Source organism: Globicephala melas, chromosome 17 (genome assembly GCF_963455315.2).
Source record: "Globicephala melas chromosome 17, mGloMel1.2, whole genome shotgun sequence".
Taxonomy (NCBI): domain Eukaryota; kingdom Metazoa; phylum Chordata; class Mammalia; order Artiodactyla; family Delphinidae; genus Globicephala; species Globicephala melas.
The window spans coordinates 14,069,031-14,089,396 of NC_083330.1; positions in this window are offsets into that span (position 1 = coordinate 14,069,031).

A 20,366-nucleotide genomic window follows, 5' to 3' on the forward strand; every position below is an offset into this window, starting at 1 on the left:
TTCGACATTGGCTATAAAGTCAGGAAAAGCAACACAAGCATCTATTATGTGAGGCACAATTATCTGTGCCACATATTAGCTTTGTATTTTTTTTCCCTTCACTGAAAAAAATAACAAACTCTGCATGCTGGTGGGTGTGCCCACCACGCTCAAGTGGGAGGAGGGGCCGCGAGGGAGAGAATGAGCTTTCATTAGTCACCCTCTTTTTTGTTTTCCTACAGGCTGGTCTTGACTATTACTTCTTTCTTTGTGCCTTATCTGTGGGCGAAATAATCCTCTGGAAAAATGAAGGGTAGCTTGACCTCTCATTTGTCTCTGTCCGGAGTCCACTGTCACCAGACTGATGAAATGTACGGAGAAGGGTCCATCAGCACAGCCCCGTTGATTCTAAGTTCGCTGTCTGACTTGTTTCATTTGGGGAGTATAGACTTTCTTTCTGTTAAGTGAACAAATTATTTTCTTTCGGTCCAGCTCAGGCTATGGAATGATTAGTGCCCCTGAAGAGTAAATTAGACTCTGATGACTGTGGTAACACAGAAGTTTGAAAGTCAACCGAGCTGTTAAAATTAGACTTTCTTTCAAAATGTCATTTTGTGTGCCAGAGCAAACTGCTCATGACAGCTCTGAGAAACAGAACTGGATTGATAAGTCTCCAATTAGATCTATCCAGATCGAGGGGAAAAGCTAGCTCTGACACGGACAGACCAGACAGCTAGGGCACGGAGACAATCAAAGCTGGCCTTTTGAATTTTTTCTGACGTCCGCTTTGCTTTTCTCCAAAGGCATTTTGTGTGTTGATAACCTACATCATTTCCCAATATTTTCCTTCCCCTTAGACTGTAAACCATGAACAGCTGTGAGCTCACACAGACAATAGAGGAAATTAAACGTGCAAAAGTATTTGTTGTCTCAGAATACGTTCATCAGAACTTTCTTTCTTAGGCGACATTTGATAACAGTGGAGATTGTGCTGAAATGGTTAACGGAAGCATCTAGCAGTTGGTGGTGATCTTACCTTGATAGCTTATGGGGGTAAGAGGTGAGGAAAAAATATAAGTACAGTCCAAAATGACATGAACAAGCTCTAATAATTGAAGTGAGAAAAAACTGAACAATTGAAATGAGAAAAATAATACACACAATATGTTATTCTTTACAAAGGTGAAAGAGTCCATAAAAAGATATGATCTTAATTTGGGTTATACGTATATATTTCTGTTAGGTAAGCATTGACTGAAACTGCCTGCCCTCACCAGGCACAATAATGACTGCTTGCACAAGTTACCTCACAACAGGAGGTCCCGATAAGGAACATGGAACTAACAAGCTGTCGCCAGCTGGAAGAATTCGCGAGGGGCCAAAAGGAGGGAGGAGACGCCAGCCCATAATATGTCCTGCCAACCTCCCAGAAACTTTCTCACTTGAATCCGTCTTGGCTAAGAGATGCACACACCACCAGGAAGGACCCTGAGTCAGACCAAATATGGGCACAAGCAAGATGATTGGCCAGAAACAACCCAGAAACTAACCCCATTACCATAAACCCTGAGACTGCGAGCCACGTGGCAGAGCAGTTCTCCTGGGTTCCCTTACCCTGCTGCTCTCTACCTGGGTGCCCTTTCCCAATAAAGCCTTTTGCTTTGTCAGTACATGTGTCTCCTTGGACAATTCATTTCTGAGTGTTAGGCAAGAGTCCGCTCTCGGGCCCTGGAAGGGGTCTCCCTTCCTACAACATGTCCACACCAAATGACAACAGTGGCTAGATCATGGCAGATTTTTAATTTTTATGTATTTTTCAATTTTACAACACAGTTAACAACATAACCAGCACCAATTACTTTGTAGCTTATGATTGGGGAGGGGCCAGTCACCACATACTGAAATTGAACAGGACCCTGTGGGGCTCCCGGGTACAAATCCTTTCCATGTCCCTGTTTCTTGTTTGTAGGAAATAGGCTTCATTCCGTTTCCTAGACCTTCCTGAATAGCAAAGAGCAGATTCAAACAGTTACTAGTCAGGGAAGGGAGGGAATGCAGAAACAAAGGAGGAGCAGTCATGGAACAATAGTGCAGCAATTAGAGCAGGATCCTGGGTCCTCCTCAAGGGATATACATAACAATATCTTTGAGTTCTTGTGCAGGAACTAAGGCCTCCACCCAGGACTGCAACTTCAGGCTGAGCACAACATTCCAGGAGCACCGCCCTGCTACCTCGCCACCAACCTATCAGAAGAAACCCACACACCCTGCAGCACTCACCGCAAATTTTGCCTAAAAAAACTTCTTCCTGAAAACCATCAGGGAGTTCCAGGTTTTGAGCATTAGCTACCTGTTCTCCTTGCTTGGCCCTGCAATAAACCTGGCTCTGCTCTAAACTACAATGCTTCAGTTTGTTTGGCCTCACTGTTGTGTTTGGTTATACCTTTTCACCTGCAAAATAGAGAAAGAAATATTTCATTGAACTGTGAAGACTGAGTGAGGTTAAGTGTGTTCGTGAGATAAATAGTTATTCAGCAGTATTTTAGGGAGTCTTGGGGGAGCAGATGGAAGTGGAAAAGGGATGAGCTGAGAGAGAAGGACAAAGTGCCAGAGAAGAGAAGGATATAGCTTGAAATCTGATTAAAGTAAGCGTGGGACATGGGAAAGTTAGACGGGAGAAGGGCTGGAGAGTTTCCTCCAGGTGATGCTGCCATATCCCCTGCTGCCACATTCCCTGAGGACCACAGAACTCTTCTAATTTCTTACTACAGGGGCCAGTGAATTCAGTGGCTGCCCACAGTCATATCTTTCAGCATGCCCGCTGGTCACTGAAGTCCACCCATCCATTACCCATCCAATGACAAGCTCAGGAAAGTCAGAGAGCACCCCAGCCCTTGCCTTGCCCCTCCCCTGTGTCCCTCATTCTTTCATCATCTGTAGATTTCTATATTTGTGCCTTCAACCTCAATCTGCCCATCTATGGACATAGACATGCCTCCCTTCATCTGTCTCCTTTCTTTTTTTTTGCGGTACGCAGGCCTCTCACTGTTGTGGCCTCTCCCTTTGCGGAGCACAGGCTCCGGACGCGCAGGCTCAGCGGCCATGGCTCACGGGCCCAGCCGCTCTGCGGCATGTGGGATTTTCCTGGACCAGGGCACGAACCCGTGTCCCCTGCATCGGCAGGCGGACTCTCAACCACTGCGCCACCAGGGAAGCCCTCATCTGTCTTCTTGAGTAAGGATTCTCCACATCCTATTCATGGCATGTCACTCTGGGCAGTGCCATCACTCATATCCCCTCCAACAAACCAGAGTGACATCTGGGCAACACTGGCTTGAATGACACTCTAGCACTTGAAACAGATTAAAATTCCCATTTGTCTGTTACTTTAAAATATGAAGGTTTTCTCTACATTGCATCTCCTTGTTTTGATAGAGTACTTAGATACAGCCAGAGTTGTTATTAAAAGTCTTACAGAAGCAGTTTAATAATTACTATTTTGGGTAGCATGTGAAAGAAAAGGAAAATGAGACATGAAAGATAAAATCCATACAAATACATTTGCTCTATAATTTACTTTCCCTGAATTATTACTAGCTAAGATGTCTCTTACCTAAGTTCTTTCACAAACACATTTATGAATAATAACAGACAATTTTAATATTCTGAATACATGTTTGTTCATGCCCTCATCTTCTTGAAGATATATTTTTTATTTTGGTTTTAGTATGCATTTATGACAGTATGTATGACAGTGACTCTATTGCCAAGTACAAGATTTACAATAACTCTAAATTTAAAAATATCTTAAAAGTGTATTGATTGTTTTCAAATGTGGAAAGACATTTTTACATTAACTTGAGGAAAATAAATTTAGTTGATTTAAAACTTTAAAATGAGAATAAAAACAAAAATCAGTAGCAGTTTATGTCTTTTAAACACAGTTCTATGAGTCTGCGTTTCCAGGAAACAATTTTCTCTTTGGTCACCACTGCGAAAGAATAAAAAATTCTGTCATAAAAATATTGTACTTTGTGTGTTCCTTGGGCAATTAGTTGAGTCATTGCCTAAGAGAGGAGAAGACCAGAATTCTCTTAAAAGTTCAGGGTTGGCTCACTAAATGTTTATGGTTGGGCCATTCTCCTGTGTACTTTTCGTAAGAAAAGAGAAACTCTTATACTCATCTCATTCATTTCTACTTTCTCAAAACTCAGTCATTATGACATCTTCAAAGCTAAAAAAAAATGTATCTCTAAAACCATGGTGATATAATATCCATTTTTAAATATAAGGGTTTTTTTAATAACTTTTTGGGTTTGTCTATGTTTTCCAAGTCCTAGTTCTACATGTTTTCTCCAATCTTCGTGTCCAAAACCATCAATAAGGTCAATTTTCCATCAATGCGTTTGTAAGAATCACCGAATGAATTGTCTTTCTTTTTTCTTTTAATGGTACATTCATCTTCTTACTGTTAAACTAATAAAGTTAAACTTCAAGGAGAGGATATATTTAGTTGAATTAGACGTGAGACAGCACATATGTGGTTGCAAACAAAGGTAAATATTTCCTTTCTGAAATTTCTTATTAATGGTAATTCAGTATTAATTTTATTTTTAAAGTTCCACACTTATTTATAATAAGAGGATATACTTTGCATCTTTCTGCTCAACCCTGGCTTTATCTTATCTGAGAAAGATCTACCCATCAGCAGTCACCTGAGTGCTGGCTGGCTGTGGGTCCTGCTGTGTGTGTGTGTGTGTGTGTGTGTGTGTAAGCACCAGAGAGATGCCATAGGATATTCAACATGGTCTCTGAACCCAAGGAAGTTCAAAACTAACTGGAGGAGGGGGAAGTAATACCCATTAAATTAATTAAAGAACAGTACAGTAAACCATATGTAACTTTAGGAGAAAGCACAGTCCATGTAACTTGAAGCTATATTTCTCAAAGCATGTTCTAGCATGGTCAAGTAAGTTCAGAAAATGTCTTTACTTTGATGGTTTACTATGCTAATATGCCTTATGAATCTAAGAAAATGGAATATGGTATCAACCCATCTATTCAAAAAATGTTTATTGGGCGCCCAGCATGTGTCAGGCACTGGGAATTCAGTAGTTAAGAGAAAGAAGACTGTCTTTCATATGGAGCTTTTATGCGGGATCGGCAGGTAAGTCCTCACCAGTAACATTCTAGCAGAGGCCTGAGCAAAGTGAGAGAGCAAGCCGGGTGGTTATGTGGGGGAAGGGTCTTCGGGGCAGAAGAAACAGCAAGAGGCCAAGGCAGGAGCACGCGTGGCAGGTTTCAGGGATGGCAAGGAGGTCCTGGGGCTAGAACAAAGGTCGGGAGAAGCATCACTAACCTACCAAAAGGATGTCAATATTCCACACGTCCTGGACCACTGCACCCTCGCCTCTTTTCTAGAGAGACTTACAGGGCTAAGGCAGAGCAGGACAATATGTCCACTATGGCCAAGAAAAATTAGGAGAGCAGAGACTGGAGGTGCTCTAGGCATTGGAACGTGGGCTGGCATTTGTGGTTGACCATGTTGAGAAAGGACATTCCAGGAAGCAGGGACAGTAGGAGCAAAGGCCATTAAGAAGGAGGCAAAGAAGAGCAGGAAGTGGGACAGGAAGGCTGGCCTGAGACCCGAGACAGGTAGTTATTGGGTGTAGTTTATTTATTCAGACTAAATGTCGGGAACATGGAGGGAATTACTTGTATATTTCAAGCTGAAAATAGTTTTTGCCAAATTTAATGTGTGGCTTGAATTGGCCAGAAACTTGTTTCATTTCTCCTTCTGACTTTGAATGAATAAGTGTCGTTTTCATTGAATAGGGCGATTTTGAGTCATGATGTCTGTGTCTTGGGAAAGCCATGCCAGATATTGTTCACAATGATTTATAGGAAATTATTTAACTAATTCCACAAGTCTCTCATTTATTCATTTAATCACTTAGTCAGCGACTGAGTGAAGATTTATTAAACACCTACTGTTGAGGAAACACTTTGTCAAGGGCTGGGTGGGTTACAAAACAGTTGGAGATTCAGCCACTGCCCTCAAAGAGCATAGGATTTTCCACAGAGTATAATAAGGCTGACGTTTGCTTTTCGGGAAAAATCAATGTATCACTACAGAAGCTAATACCAGGCTGGCTATCATTCTAGAATTCTCGAGGAAACCTGTGCAAATGAAAAATCCAGATTTTCAAGCAACTCATAATGCATATTAAATGACTGCCCTGGGATGAATGTAAGATGAACTTGAAGAAACTGAAGACTTGATGGTGAGCTGGGATTTGTCTACTAAGGTCCCATAATAACATCTGATTTGATGAAAAGAAAAAACGGGGAAATTATGAACATTTGACGTTGACAAAAGTTGGAAAATAAACTTGTTTGTGCGCTTGGCAACACATACTCTGCAATTCTGCTGTCAGGTCTTGCTCGTTCAGGATGGCTTGCTTTTAAAAATACAAATTGCTAAAGTCAAAGCCACTGATGAGGCAGCTTCAATTCATTCTTTCCACATTTTCCACAATTAAAAACATAGAAACACGTGAAATTTGCCCATTTCACTGTTGGTGTGGGCTGTTCCTCTTTCCTTTTTAACATCTTCCCTCCATTTCCAGACCTTTCCGTTGCATTGTGCTTTTATAACATTGTCTCTGATATAAGCAATCTTCAATTCCCCTTACCATAACACTCTCTTAAAAAAAAAGATGGAAGGGGGTTTATGGATCTTGTCCAAAAAAAAATTTGCCAGCCCCTTCTCCTTACCACCATAATCTTTTACATTAAGTGCACCAAGAAGGAGAACCTGATAGTAACAAATGGGTTCAATACTTTTTCTGCTCTCCTGACATGTCAGAGTTCTATATTCTTCTAGAGCTAATACATGTAGGAACGTCACAGGGCTAATGTTTTAGGAAGAGAATTTAGTAATATAATAATTTCTATGTAAACTACATCCTTCTACGATCACTATCAATATTGCTCATTTAACATGAAATATTTACTGCTAATGGTTTTAAAAATTTAGTTAGCATCCACAGGTCTCCTCAACTATCTTGTGATAATTTTGAGGGGCTATAGCTACAAACACAAACCTGGGTATGGAGAGAGAGAGAGAGGGAGAGGGAGAGAGGGAGAGCAAAAGAGAGTCTAGCTCAGTGCTTTGAATACATTAGATGCTCGTTTCCTATCTAGGGATTGGTTGCTGATTACAGAGGAGCAACATGCTACTTGGGGTGTACCTGTGACATTGGCCAAAGAGGCACAGAACTTAAGCTCTTTCCCCAGCTCTACATTTAAATGACAGCTCTTGGGGAAGTGAATTCACAGCTCTTGCCTTGGTTTGCTCATTTATAAAAATTTTTTTAGAAGACTATATTGACGTTAATATCTCTTCCATAATGGTCGAAATTCTATAATTTTATACTGACTCTATAATTCCACAATAGTTCAAAATAAGAACAATTAGCACATTGATTTGGTTTTCCACTGACAAAGAGAGTGCTTAGCACAGTGACAAATTTCTCTACTTAACTAACTGGGTCTTTTTTGAAATAATTTTAGGCTTACAAAAGAATTACAGAGATAATACAGGAAGTTCCTACCCCTCATCCAGCTTCCCCTAATATTAATGTCATGCAGGATCACAGTAGAATTATCAAACTCAAGAAATTAACACGGGTACAAAAACTACTAACTAAATTACAGAATTTACTCAGCTTTCACCAGTTTTTCCACTACTGTCCTTTTTCTGTTCCAGGATCCAATCCAGGATTCCACATTACATTTGGTTGTCATTTTCCCCTGGTCCTCTTCCTAATTAGGTCTTTTGGCTGTTTGCAAGGGAGATGTAGATTATGCTAGTTCTGAAACAATTCCATTGCTACACATGAAGAAAGCCCTCATCTGGATGCTTTTCCTCTTAGCAATGCTATTATTTTTACCTTTTAGTTCTTTGTCTTCTCACAAAGGGTCAGTCTTGAATCTCATCTCTCTTTTTCAATATTTTAGAAAGTGAACCTGAATCTGCAAAATGGAATTTTTCATTTTTTTTTCTTTTCTCCTTAAAATCATCCCTGCCTAGGAAACCGTCCACGTGGTAACTGAAGGAGGTCTTTGTCGAGAACTGCTACGTGTATTGTGAACCAGTGCCAGGAAAGACTTTCAGTAGGTTTAGTAAGTGAAATGAATGGAAGTGGGTCCTGAGAAAGCAATCCTTATCTGCAGGAAACATGGACCTAAGGCACAATACACTTTTCATTCTTCCATCATCGGTAGAGATGTGTTAAGACCTTTGGCTCATTACCCAGCATGGACTCACTTCACAGGGGATTTTTTCACCTTGAACTTTAGCAGGATTATCATCTCAGAAGTTGATGTGCACAAAAGTTATGTCTGGGGTACACTGTTGGTGGGAATGTAAGTTGGTATAGCCATTATGGAAAACAGTATGGAGGTTCCTCAGAAAAGTAAAAACAGAGCTACCATATGATCCAGCAATCCCACTCCTGGGCATATGTCTAGACAAAACTATAATTCAAAAACATACCCCTATGTTCATAGCAGCACTATTCACAATAGCCAAGACATGGAAACAACCTAAAGGTCAATCAACAGATAAATGGATAAAGAAGTGGTATACATATACAACGGAATACTACTCAACCATGAAAAAGACTGAAATAATGCCATTTGCAGCAACATGGATGCAACTGAAGATTATCATACTAAGCGAAGTAAGTCAGAAAGAGAAAGACAAATACCGTATGATATCACTTATATGTGGAATCTAAAATATGGCACAAATGAACCTATCTACGAAATGGAAACAGATTCACAGACATAGAGAACAGACTTGTGGTTGCCAAGAAGGAGAGGGGTAGGGGAGGGATGGACGGGGAGTTTGGGGTTAGTAGATGCAAACTATTACATTTACAATGGATTAACAAACAGGATCCTACGGTATAGCACAGGGAACTGTATTGAATATCCTGGGATAAACCGGAATGGAAAAGAATATGAAAAAAATGTATATATGTGTATAACTGAGTCACTTTGCTGTACAGCAGACATTAACACAACACTGTAAATCAACTATACTTCAATAAAAAAATAAATTAAAAAAATTTAGGTCTGGGGACGCATACTGACATACCAGCAAGGGTGGCCAGACTGCACACCTGAAGCTTCGTGGTTGGCTCCTGTTCTAACAATTGGCCACTCCAAGGTCAACAGTAATTGTGAAGCACACCTCTGCTCTCCTGTGTACCAGGTTTCCCTGGCTAACAGCTGAGCAGGTGTCTCGAGCGATGCAGCCTGGATAGTAATTGAGAACTGCTGAAAGCCTCCTCCTTCAGGGGAAATTTTGGAAGACGTGTCTTTCCCTCCTACTGTTTAAGCATTGCAGCTTGTCAAATTATACATGGCAGATGGATTACAGTTTGTCCTTTTAGTGACAGGAAAAGCTGTTTCTCTTCCCTGGCAAAGGCATCCACTTACATCAAGATATGACCCTATTGCTTCTCAGCTATATCTGGGAAAAATTTTTTTTGGTCTGTTTTAACAAGTGACTATAAAAACTTTTTATTATATTATGCTATAATTAAATAACTGGCTTTCATTAATATATTGTACTAGAAACGCGATCGGCAGCCTATAAAATACATGTAAGACTTGGCTAGTGTTAGCTCAACTGTGTTGTCTTTGCAGTGTGTAGGAAAATTTCAAGATACATAAAACGTGTGTTGTGAGTCATCTTGGCATTATTGGGAAAATGTTCTATTTATTTAAGAGCAAGAAGCAAATGTAGCTTTTTTCCCCTTGTTGGAACCATTAGAGAAACTCAGTGCCTATTCTTTTAGTTTCCCATGCCTTGTTTTTTCTTAAGTTTTTATAGCTTCATGTCTCCCTTGCTTTTTTCCCCTTGCCTTTTGTATTTTCTGTATCTTTGATCTTTCTATAAATGCCATTGATTTCTTCTCCAGCAGTAATTCTTCAGGGAGTCTTTTGACCTGGCTTCAGTTTTGACAGATAAATGTTAAAAAAATGATTGCCATTAAACTTTGTCATCTGTTGAATGAATAAATGAAAGAGAATAGAACCAAATAGAAAAGTATGTTTCATAACTTTGAATGAAGCCCTTCAATGTTCTCATCTCCTGATTAATTTCTCCTTTATAATCTATTCTATCCTAGAAAAAAATATTTCCTGGATGAGAAGGAAAGTCTTAAAATTTCACCTACTCCTCCCTTCCTGGCCCACTGTTTAATCTCCTACTATCCTTCAGGAATTTCCTATTGTATTTCTGCTGTTTTCCTCAAATGCAAAACATCCAAGACAAACCGGTCTTTCGCCCTCATATCTCGATCTATTCATCTTACCTTCTCTTCAGATATGAGTGATGTAGTCATAGCCTCAGGAATCCAAGATCCAAATTTCTGACTAATCCTTTACTCGTCCATCACCTCTGTGTCATGGGAAAAAGCTACTGAATCCTGCCAATATTCCATTGAATTACGGGGTCCACTCCTTCTTTTCCTTCATTTCTATCATTGCCAAGTCCATGCTCATCTCCAGACACCCAGCCTCTTGCGACAGCTGCTTAATTGTTCTACCTGCTCCTGATCTTCTTTTATGCCTCATTCCTCCACCTGAACTGTCATCTTAAATTCCTGCTTTCGGGGCTTCCCTGGTGGCGCAGTGTTTGAGAGTCCGCCTGCCGAGGCAGGGGACATGGGTTCGTGCCCCGGTTCGGGAGGATCTCACATGCCGCGGAGCGGCTGGGCCCGTGAGCCATGGCCGCTGAGCCTGCACGTCCGGAGCCTGTGCGTCCACAGCCTGTGCTCCGCAACGGGAGAGGCCACAACAGTGAGAGGCCCGCGTACCGCCACAACAACAACAACAAAATTCCTGCTTTCATCGTGATACTTGCCTGCTCAAAAGCTTTCATTACTCTCCAAACCTTACTTCAACTTTCATTTGCAGACACAATTGTCATAGAATGCAGGGAATCTCCTGCCACTTAAGAGGCTCATTTCTCTGACCTATACCAGCTCCAGTCTCCCTCCCAAATTCAGCCTGCTTTCCACCATAGATCAGAGCTTCTACTACTTATTCATGTTCCTGTGTCCCATCCCATCATCCACCAGGTATTACCGAGACGTAAGTTGTGATCTCTTCAGAGCTCTTTAAACTTGGCGTCCCACAAAGATGAATCAAAACTATTCTTTTTCAAAGTTGAACCTACTGCCTTCATGGAAAAATAATGAGTAATAAAATTAGAATCAGGTATGAGTATCTAGCATCATTTTAGAGAATTCTTGATGTTTCTCCTCATGTCTCAATCCTCCCAGAGGCAGACACTGTAGCTTTTCCACTATGGTGTAACAGTGGTCACAAACAAGGAGCCTTTAAGAGCTCCCATACTTTAGAGGGTCACATCTCAGGGAAATTCCAGATAAGAGTCTTCAGTTTTAATGCCACCCTTTTCCTCCTGGCTATTTTGCATAGGAAAGTCACTTTTGGTCATTCACTAACAATACTTCAAATTAGTTTTTTAGAGCATGCCTACCAATAATCCAAATGCATACTTTCTTTCTAGCTCTGCTAATCTCCTCATAGCCCCAACTACTACGATGCTCACTACCACCTTCATTTTTGCTTCTTTCTAGGAATGCGCTCATGTCTCCTTTCTACCAAGCTAATTTTTTTTTTTTTTTTTTTTTTTTTGTGGTATGCGGGCCTCTCACTGTTGTGGCCTCTCCCGTTGCGGAGCACAGGCTCCGGACGCGCAGACTCAGCGGCCATGGCTCACGGGCCCAGCCGCTCCGCGGCATGTGGGATCTTCCCGGACCGGGGCACGAACCCGTGTTCTCTGCATCAGCAGGCGGACTCTCAACCACTGCACCACCAGGGAAGCCCCTCTACCAAGCTAATCTTTATTCATGTTTCAAGCCTCAGTTCCTGTCCCAATCTCGTCTATAAAATCTTCTCATCCAAGCCAGCCCATGACGGCCTCCTTGTAAATCCTACCACCCTTATTGTTTATATCACTTATTTGCTGCCTGAGTCACTATACTATGCCATTTATGTGTATCAATAGATTCCTTTTATCTATATCTTATTGCCCAAAGATGCCGTAAAATCCTAAAGGGCTGATTATCTAAACCAATGTTTTTAAACTATTGGTCTTAGTCACAGCCACTTTTGAGGAGGAATGCGATGGGGAATTCCAAATTTTTGCAGAGTCCAAGAATCTGCAAAAATAACAAAAGTTCCCTGAAGACTAAATAGCTTGTATATGGTCTAAAAATATGCATATTGATATTTTATACACAGATGGATGATATTATTATACATATTTATGGATGGTATGACAATTTAAAACAATTTATTTGAGGTACTGTTGAATTTATTCCAGTCGTTAGCCATTTTTCAACCATTATATACTACATGTAAAGCTGCCATGAAGGAATCTTCAAACGCTTTTTACATTAAATTATGACTATCATACCTGGAAGTCTGTCATAGGCAATCAACCATATACACACACAAGCCATCATAAAATATACTCTTTCTCCGATTACTTCAACTTCAGCCTAGTTTCTACAACTTAGTGGGGAACTCTCTTTTTGAAGCTAAAATGTTTCGCCAAATTTGGGTATTCCCAACAGTGTCACTCACTTGATGGGTGGGGCCAGTTTGTTGAATAAATTACCCACGAGCTGCTCACAGTAGGAGGCGAACCCCTTAAGATTAGAAAGTAGACGTGCGTATGGGGGAAAGGGAACGTAGCCCCACTACCGTAGAAACACAGAAGAAATGGCAACAGGATCCTTCTCTCTACAACCCTCATTTCAGCCGTCATCACTTTTTTGAGTATTCCTGAGCTTCTTGGTAATCTATTCTCAGAGAACTGGTATCTCTAAAAACTGGAAACTTAGTTGCATTCACAAAATATCCTAGGCAATGGAGTATTTTTTCTTTTCTTTTCAAATCATTTTATAATTAAATATTTTTAAATAATATTAATTGTCTTGTATTCATGCATCAGTGATCCTTCTAGATAATTTGGTTACCAAATCTAGTTTCATATATCAGGGAATTTGTGAATGAAACTGGACATGATTCTTTTTTTTTTAATATTTCTTTTTTAAATTTATTTATTTATTTAATTTTTGGCTGCTTTGGGTCTCCGTTGCTGTGCGCAGTCTTTCTCTAGTTATAGTGAGTGGGGGCTACTCTTCGTTGCAGCACACGGGCTTCTCACTGTGGTGGCTTCTCTTGTTGTGGAGCATGGGCTCTAGGCGTGCGGGCTTCAGTAGTTGTGGCACGCAGGCTCAGTAGTCGTGGCTCGCGGGCTCTAGAGCGCAGGCTCAGTAGTTGTGGAGCAGGGGCTTAGTTGCTCGGCGACATGTGGGATCTTCCCGGACCAGGGCTCTTAACCACTGTGCCACCAGAGAAGTCCCATGATTCTTGATAAGAAAAAAGTAAATACAGTAAAGTAACTTTTTTTTTAACGTCTTTATTGAGTATAATTGCTTTACAATGTTTTGTTAGTTTCTGCTGTATAACAAAGTGAATCAGTTATATGTATACATATATCCCCATATCCCCTCCCTCCTGAGGCTCCCTCCCACCCTCCCTATCCCACCCCTCTAGGTGGTCACAAAGCAGCGAGCTGATCTCCCTGTGCTATGCAGCTGCTTCCCACTAGCTATCTATTTTACATTTGGTAGTGTATATATGTCAATGCTACACTTTCACTTTGTCCCAGCTTACCCTTCCCCCTCCCCATGTCCCCAAGTCCATTCTCTATCTCTGCGTCTTTATTCCTGTCCTATCCCTAGGTTCATCAGAACCTTTTTTTTTTTAGATTCCATATATATGTGTTAGCATATGGTATTTGTTTTTCTCTTTCTGAATAAAGTAACTTTGAGTTACATGAATAAGACATTCCATGCCACATTCCAACAAAAATGGACTCTTCTTGAATAAGTAGAAAATATGGAATATTTGAAAGTTATCATCCACTGCTTATTCGATGTTAGGAACTATTCTAAATGCACAAGTAGTCTCATTTAATATTCACAAAATTTTGTGGAGAACATTCTGTTATTAAGGCAACGGAGTATAATTGCCCTAACAGTTTATTCAGTTTGCCAAAGGCCCATGGACACTCCATAAGTAACATGATAACACTTTGAAAATTATAAAGTTAGCAAACGAAGAGTGAACCATGCTAAAAATGCAAAACAGGAATATATCAAGTGTTCAAATTTAGAAATGCTCCTTGATCTATGTGTCTGTTAATGAGACCCTTCTTCTGCTCTCCTGCTTGTGTTGGGTAACTCGTGCTCAACATCAGAGTGCCCGTCCATCTTCCTCTAAGAATGATTCTGCACTTGTCATAAAGCAGAGATATTAGCCATTAGAGATCAGTGTTTCTCCATTAAGAATTAAAATGTGTTAGGACTATGACTGCATTAACTATCATTGAATTAACAAAACATTTCCATTGCTAACATCTTAATTAGCTCATTAATTATATTTTAATTACCCATTGTCCATAAACTACAACTGTCAGAATTTTCAGTCATTGACATTAGTTAGGAATTCTGGAATGACTCTGAAATCAAAGTTTGGAGCACCAGGTACAAATTAGCCAGTTTAACAAGCCAGTGTCATATTGGTTACAACCAATTCACCTTCATGAAGATGATTGTAGTGGTTCCAACTTACAGGCTTAGGGTAATTTCTCCAGTGGGTAATTTAGAAGGTGGACTTTAGTTAAACTTAGCATTGATTCTTCTTTCACCCAATCTTTAATTATGAGAATCCTACAACTGAAATTTTTTCCATCAGAAACTTTGACTGTAGGTATCTCATCATTAAAAAGAAAAATCTTTTAAAAAGTAACGTATCTCCCACTTTAAGTGGAACCTCTGACAACCAAAATATAATTAAAGATGACACTGTCAAATGCTCACAGGGCTATCCTGGCCCCCCATGTGTGTGATCTGAGAAGGTACAGGAACCTTCCTTCTAAAAATATCTGTAAAAGTGGCAGTCTGTTCCAATTACCTGGACCTTATTTCTAAGCTGATACGTGAGAACCATCTGACAAAGAATTTTTTGATTTGCTTATGTGTATATGACAAGACTTGCAAAAGTAATAAAATTAAATTACACTTGGAAGAACTTTTAATGAGTCCTTTTTATTGCAAACCCTCCTAATATTTGGGCCAAGCTAGAAAATGTAGGACATGCAGATTTTAGATATGTTTTCAATTTCTGCATTAGAGTCTTATTTCTTAGAGCTTTGAAGGCATTGAAATCCTTAAGAGGTTCCAATAAGATGCAAATCCCCCCAGGATCAATAATACCTTTAGCATTTATCAACGAACACCTTAGTGAAAAATAGCCCATAGCAAGTGAGAATGCATGAGAACTTTCCAGAAAGTCAGCATGAGGAAATGCCAAAGCTACCTCACCAATTTCCCTCTTTTCTCTGGAGCTAAGAAATGAAGGGAAGAAATCAGAAAGACAAATAACACCAAATGCTTAAATGGTGCTTTATAAAACTCACACATATATATGTAAAGAAACATATATATGCACAGACATACTCTCTTAATCGAATAAAAACCTACCACCTCTCAATGGTTTCTAACCAGTCTTCACATTTCTAACTTGCCAAGACAAATATATGACTGCTATGTAGTAACTATTCAAATCCATTGTCTTCCTCAATTATTTTAAGCCCCATCTTCTGACAGCATGGTTCTAGATCTGAAAATGTTTAGACCAAGTCAGTAAATATGTTCATCTATGAAAGAGTAAAAGAGACATTCTTAACAATCAGAGCACATGAATTTGATAAAGAGAATGCAACTGATAAAATGCAAGTCGCTGACTTGTCAAAAAAATGAACTGAAGAGAAAATATTATATATAAAAAGATAGGTACAAAAGGTTTGGGATTTATAAATTTCCTTCTCTCCCAACTCCTTTACTAAAGTAGATGCCTTCTCTTCCCCCTTTGATGGAGAATTCTAAAGGCTAGAAGCATATTCCAATATTGATAGTTTCTTCTTTTCTCAAATTTTGTTCTGCTTCTTATAAGCTACTAACCTCTGAGGTTCACTATTCCTTAATTTTTGGTAACTTGCAGTTTTGGTGATGAAGGAGTTAGATGGTAGAATGCCAAAAGTGTGTGATGCACCATTCTCCGGAAAATATTGCACAGCTTGTAGGGCCCTCATCTGAAAAGGCAATATAGACCTGAAACCATCATCAAAACCTCCGCATGTACAGCCCTTTGTCTTGTCAGATGATGCACCTGTGACACCTCCCAGGCTGAACCATTTTCCCAATGTTCTGAATATGATAAATATTGGAGCTTGGGCTGAAACAGAAGTCTCTTGCTTCCTAGGGAAACTCTCATGCACTCTGGTTGCCCCCTTTGAATTGTAAAGAATCCTTACTTTTTCAAGTTTTAGAAATTTGTTTTTAGTTTTCTTGTTGTTGTAGTTGTTTTGTTTTACCCACTGAACTTCCTGTGTCAGTACATCCACGATTGATTCATCTTGTAATGAGCCTTATATGGATGCAGAGTTAATTATCAATAAATCAGAGCTTTAAGGTTTTGGGATCAAGTCTCCTTCTAAATGTCTACCTTTTTTTTTTTTTTTTCTTTTTTCTTTTGCGGTACGTGGGCCTCTCACTGCTGTGGCCTCTCCCGTTGCGGAGCACAGGCTCCAGATGCGCAGGCTCAGTGGCCATGGCTCACGGGCCCAGCCGCTCCGCGGCATGTGGGATCTTCCCGGACCGGGGCACGACCCCGCGTCCCCTGCATCGGCAGGCGGACTCTCAACCACTGCGCCACCAGGGAAGCCCCTGTCTATCTTTTTTTTTGGCTCTAACAAAAATTATGCTCATGACTTCTTGAGTAAATACATAATTACAAGTCATTTTATTTTATTATATTCATCTATAAATGAAGTTAGATTAATTTTGATTATTCGGTGACTGGACAATTGTCCACTGGAAGCAAGAAATTTAAGAAGGAAAAATAGAGCTCAGAGGGCATACTGCGGAGCTACCCCATAGTTTTGTCATGGAGAAAAGTCATTTTATTATAACATTATATGTCCAAAAGCTACAGGGGAGACAATTGTACCTGCAGTCTACCTTTTCCAACAGCCCAAAAGAACGCAGGCAGTTAAACAGACAAACTCAATAATCAGTGCTTGCTGAGAAATCGCTCGCAGATTTGGAGCTCTTATTTCCTGGCACCAAATCTGCACCATCATTATTCAACCACGCATATTAGGCTCTCTTCCTCTCCTCTCACCTTATCAAGTTAGCACAAACAGGATAAGCAGGTGGTACTTGTCAGACTCTGGGACTATTTAAATACACACACTTCAGTCATTCAACCTTGGCTCATAACATTTTCCTGGACTGTACCTAGTAAAACGTAACGACATATGCCAGAGATACTGCTCTCCCCTTGCTCTGTACTACCCCTGAATAACATACGATTCCAGCTGGATTAGATGGTGCTTTGATGCTCAGCCAGTGAAAGCGCTTTTTGCCTTAAGATGCTCCTCCAAAATTATTTGATGATTATTAGAAAGATATTTGTACCTGATGAATTTACGTTTTTCAGTTTGGCCAGATATGATCTTGTGATGCAGGCCATTTACATAAGCAAGTAAACCAATTCCAGAACATCCTGATAAAATGTGTCTCAGTTATTATAATCTGCCTATATGAACTTCATCCTGGCATCTTCTTGAATTTAGTAGTTTCACTTTGCCTTCTTCATAGGACAGTGTGATAAGCAATGAAAGCTGTAAATGTAAATAAAATTAATTTTAAGAACAGAGATGGTTTTTGTATTTCCTTATGTCCCCAAGGGATCCTCAAGAATGTGATATTTGAAAGGGAAACCAAGCATTATAGTAGCTTTTCAAAATCTGTTAAGCATTAATTATTAATTCCAAACATCAGAAGCCCAATACTAAATTTACTTAGATGGACTTAGTCTGATACATCTTTGCAACACACACAAAATTGTATTACCTCCTAGCTTCACATATGGAAATACTATAACCCCTGCTCTGCTCTGTAATCTTGAATTAGAATTAGACACTTCGTTCTGCTAAATCTTTCCACTAAAGGAATAATTTTTAAAATTGGTTAAAAACTCTTGGTATGTTAGAAGAATTCTGAAACAGAGTGATGATTTGGCCAGAATGCTGTTGCTGAGCTGATGAATGGAAAGTGCTTACTCACCACCTGTTGGAAAATGTTAGTGTTGGTGTTCAATCCTGTGCCTAATTTAGTGTGTAATTGGAAATGTAGCACTCGCAAGGCAGGCAAATCTTTTTGAAGATATAGCTGTTTATACTGAGCGTATTAATTACACTGAAATAGAGGAAAACACAAAGCTATCAGGAGAACAGAGACTACTTTCAAAGTGACTGCTCAACAGGACGCACTGGTTACTTAGAGAGATAAAAGCACTGTGTTGTCTGTTAGTGTGAAATACTTCAGGGCCGCCATATTATCACCATCACAAATGGTCAACAGATGTTCCTTCTCTTCAACTCAAATGGGCACTGGTTTTTACCACTGTTAAAAAAAAAACATATACCAATGGCTTTTAAAGTCCTTGTGTCTGTTTTCTTCCCCATGGTAACATTAAAATATTCCTTCTGGGTTTATTTATAGACATGATTTGAAATACTATGATACACAACAGGCACATTGCAACTTTCCCAGTGTTCTTCAATTTTCCACTGAAGCCAAACATTCAACAGGATGGTCCTAAGAACTTTCCTGAGTGAAACTTTTAGTTAGTGCAATCTGTTTGCCCAGCATCATCATGAAGAGGATTAGGGACCGTCTTGCATATGTTTGAAGAATTTTGTCCATGTTAAGGAGAGGATGGGACTTAAAGGTAAGTCACATTTAAGATCCTAAAATGCAGTCAGTCCAGCTCCAATACAGTGAGGAGAAGAATGCATTAGGGGGAAACTGGGAGCTAAGAGGGTTCCTTAGCAGCTATTCCATGCTGGAGTAAAAGCAGTGTGGGAGAGAATTAGATCGGGAAAGGCAGCAGAAGTACTCAGTGATCTCCTGAACAATGGGTACGAGAAAGGATAGTTGGTCGGTTATTCTAAAATATTTCCTCATGCTGCAGCAGAAGTGTAGAAACCCATGGTAAACCTGGGCATCCCAAGAAAACCAAGCATTCTTGTCGTCACATTTGCTCATGATACAGACACACTAAAGCAACCGCAAACATGACTCCAAAAGCTTTGAATAGTAATGTCAATCTTTTGTGAGAAAAGATGCCCTTAATGGGGGGTGAAATGGGGAAGAGGCAAAACTTTTTAAAGGGGCTTCTCTGGTGGCGCAGTGGTTAAGAGTCCGCCTGCCGATGCAGGGGACACGGGTTCGTGCCCCGGTTTGGGAAGATCCCACATGCCGTGGAGCGGCTGGGCCCATGAGCCATGGCTGCTGAGCCTGCATGTCCAGAGCCTGTGCTCCGCAACGGGAGAGGCCACAACAGTGAGAGGCCCGCATACCGCAAAAAAAAAAACAAAAAAAAAACACAACTTTTTAAAGACTCTTCTTTCCCGATTCTCTTTACTGTCCCAAATTTTTCTTCCCTGATTTTTTAAAACTCCAGCCTATAATGGACCACCCATAGGCCTTTGTCTCATCTGGCTCATGCTTTTAGAATACTCTTTTTTGGGGAGAATAAGCTCTAAGTCCTATCCTATACAAATTTAGCCTCCCTCAGCATCTTTCATTTTTGGTCTCTGCCCAGCATCCTCAGTAAACTCCTAAGACACAAGAAATAAAGTAAGAGAACAGGAAAGATCATGAACATTTACCCCCGACAATTTTGCCTTGTTGTACCTGTATTTGATATAGTTGTCTTATTTATATGAACATGTATGCTTTAGTTCTCTTTATAGTCTCACAGTTTCTTTGAACATAAATAATAGGTTAAATTTTTCTCAAAAAAATGAGTTAGAGAAAATATATATAAAGAAGGCTGGTGGGACTCCAGAGAATAATAATGGAAAATGAAAGGAAATATATTGGAAGAGGTTCACCTCATCTTACTACTCTATGTTGGTGATGGTGATGGGCACTTGGGGCTCTGCAGTACCAAATAATTTGATGCAAAGTAGCTAAATGTGAAGAAACCAGGACTTGAAAGTGACAATGTTATAAAGCTACAGAACTGAGAAAGTTAATGCACGATGGGTTCCTTCTCCCCAAAAGTATTATTGTGTTTTAAAATTGCTTTTTGAAAATCAATATTATTATAGGGTTATTATATTTAACAGTATT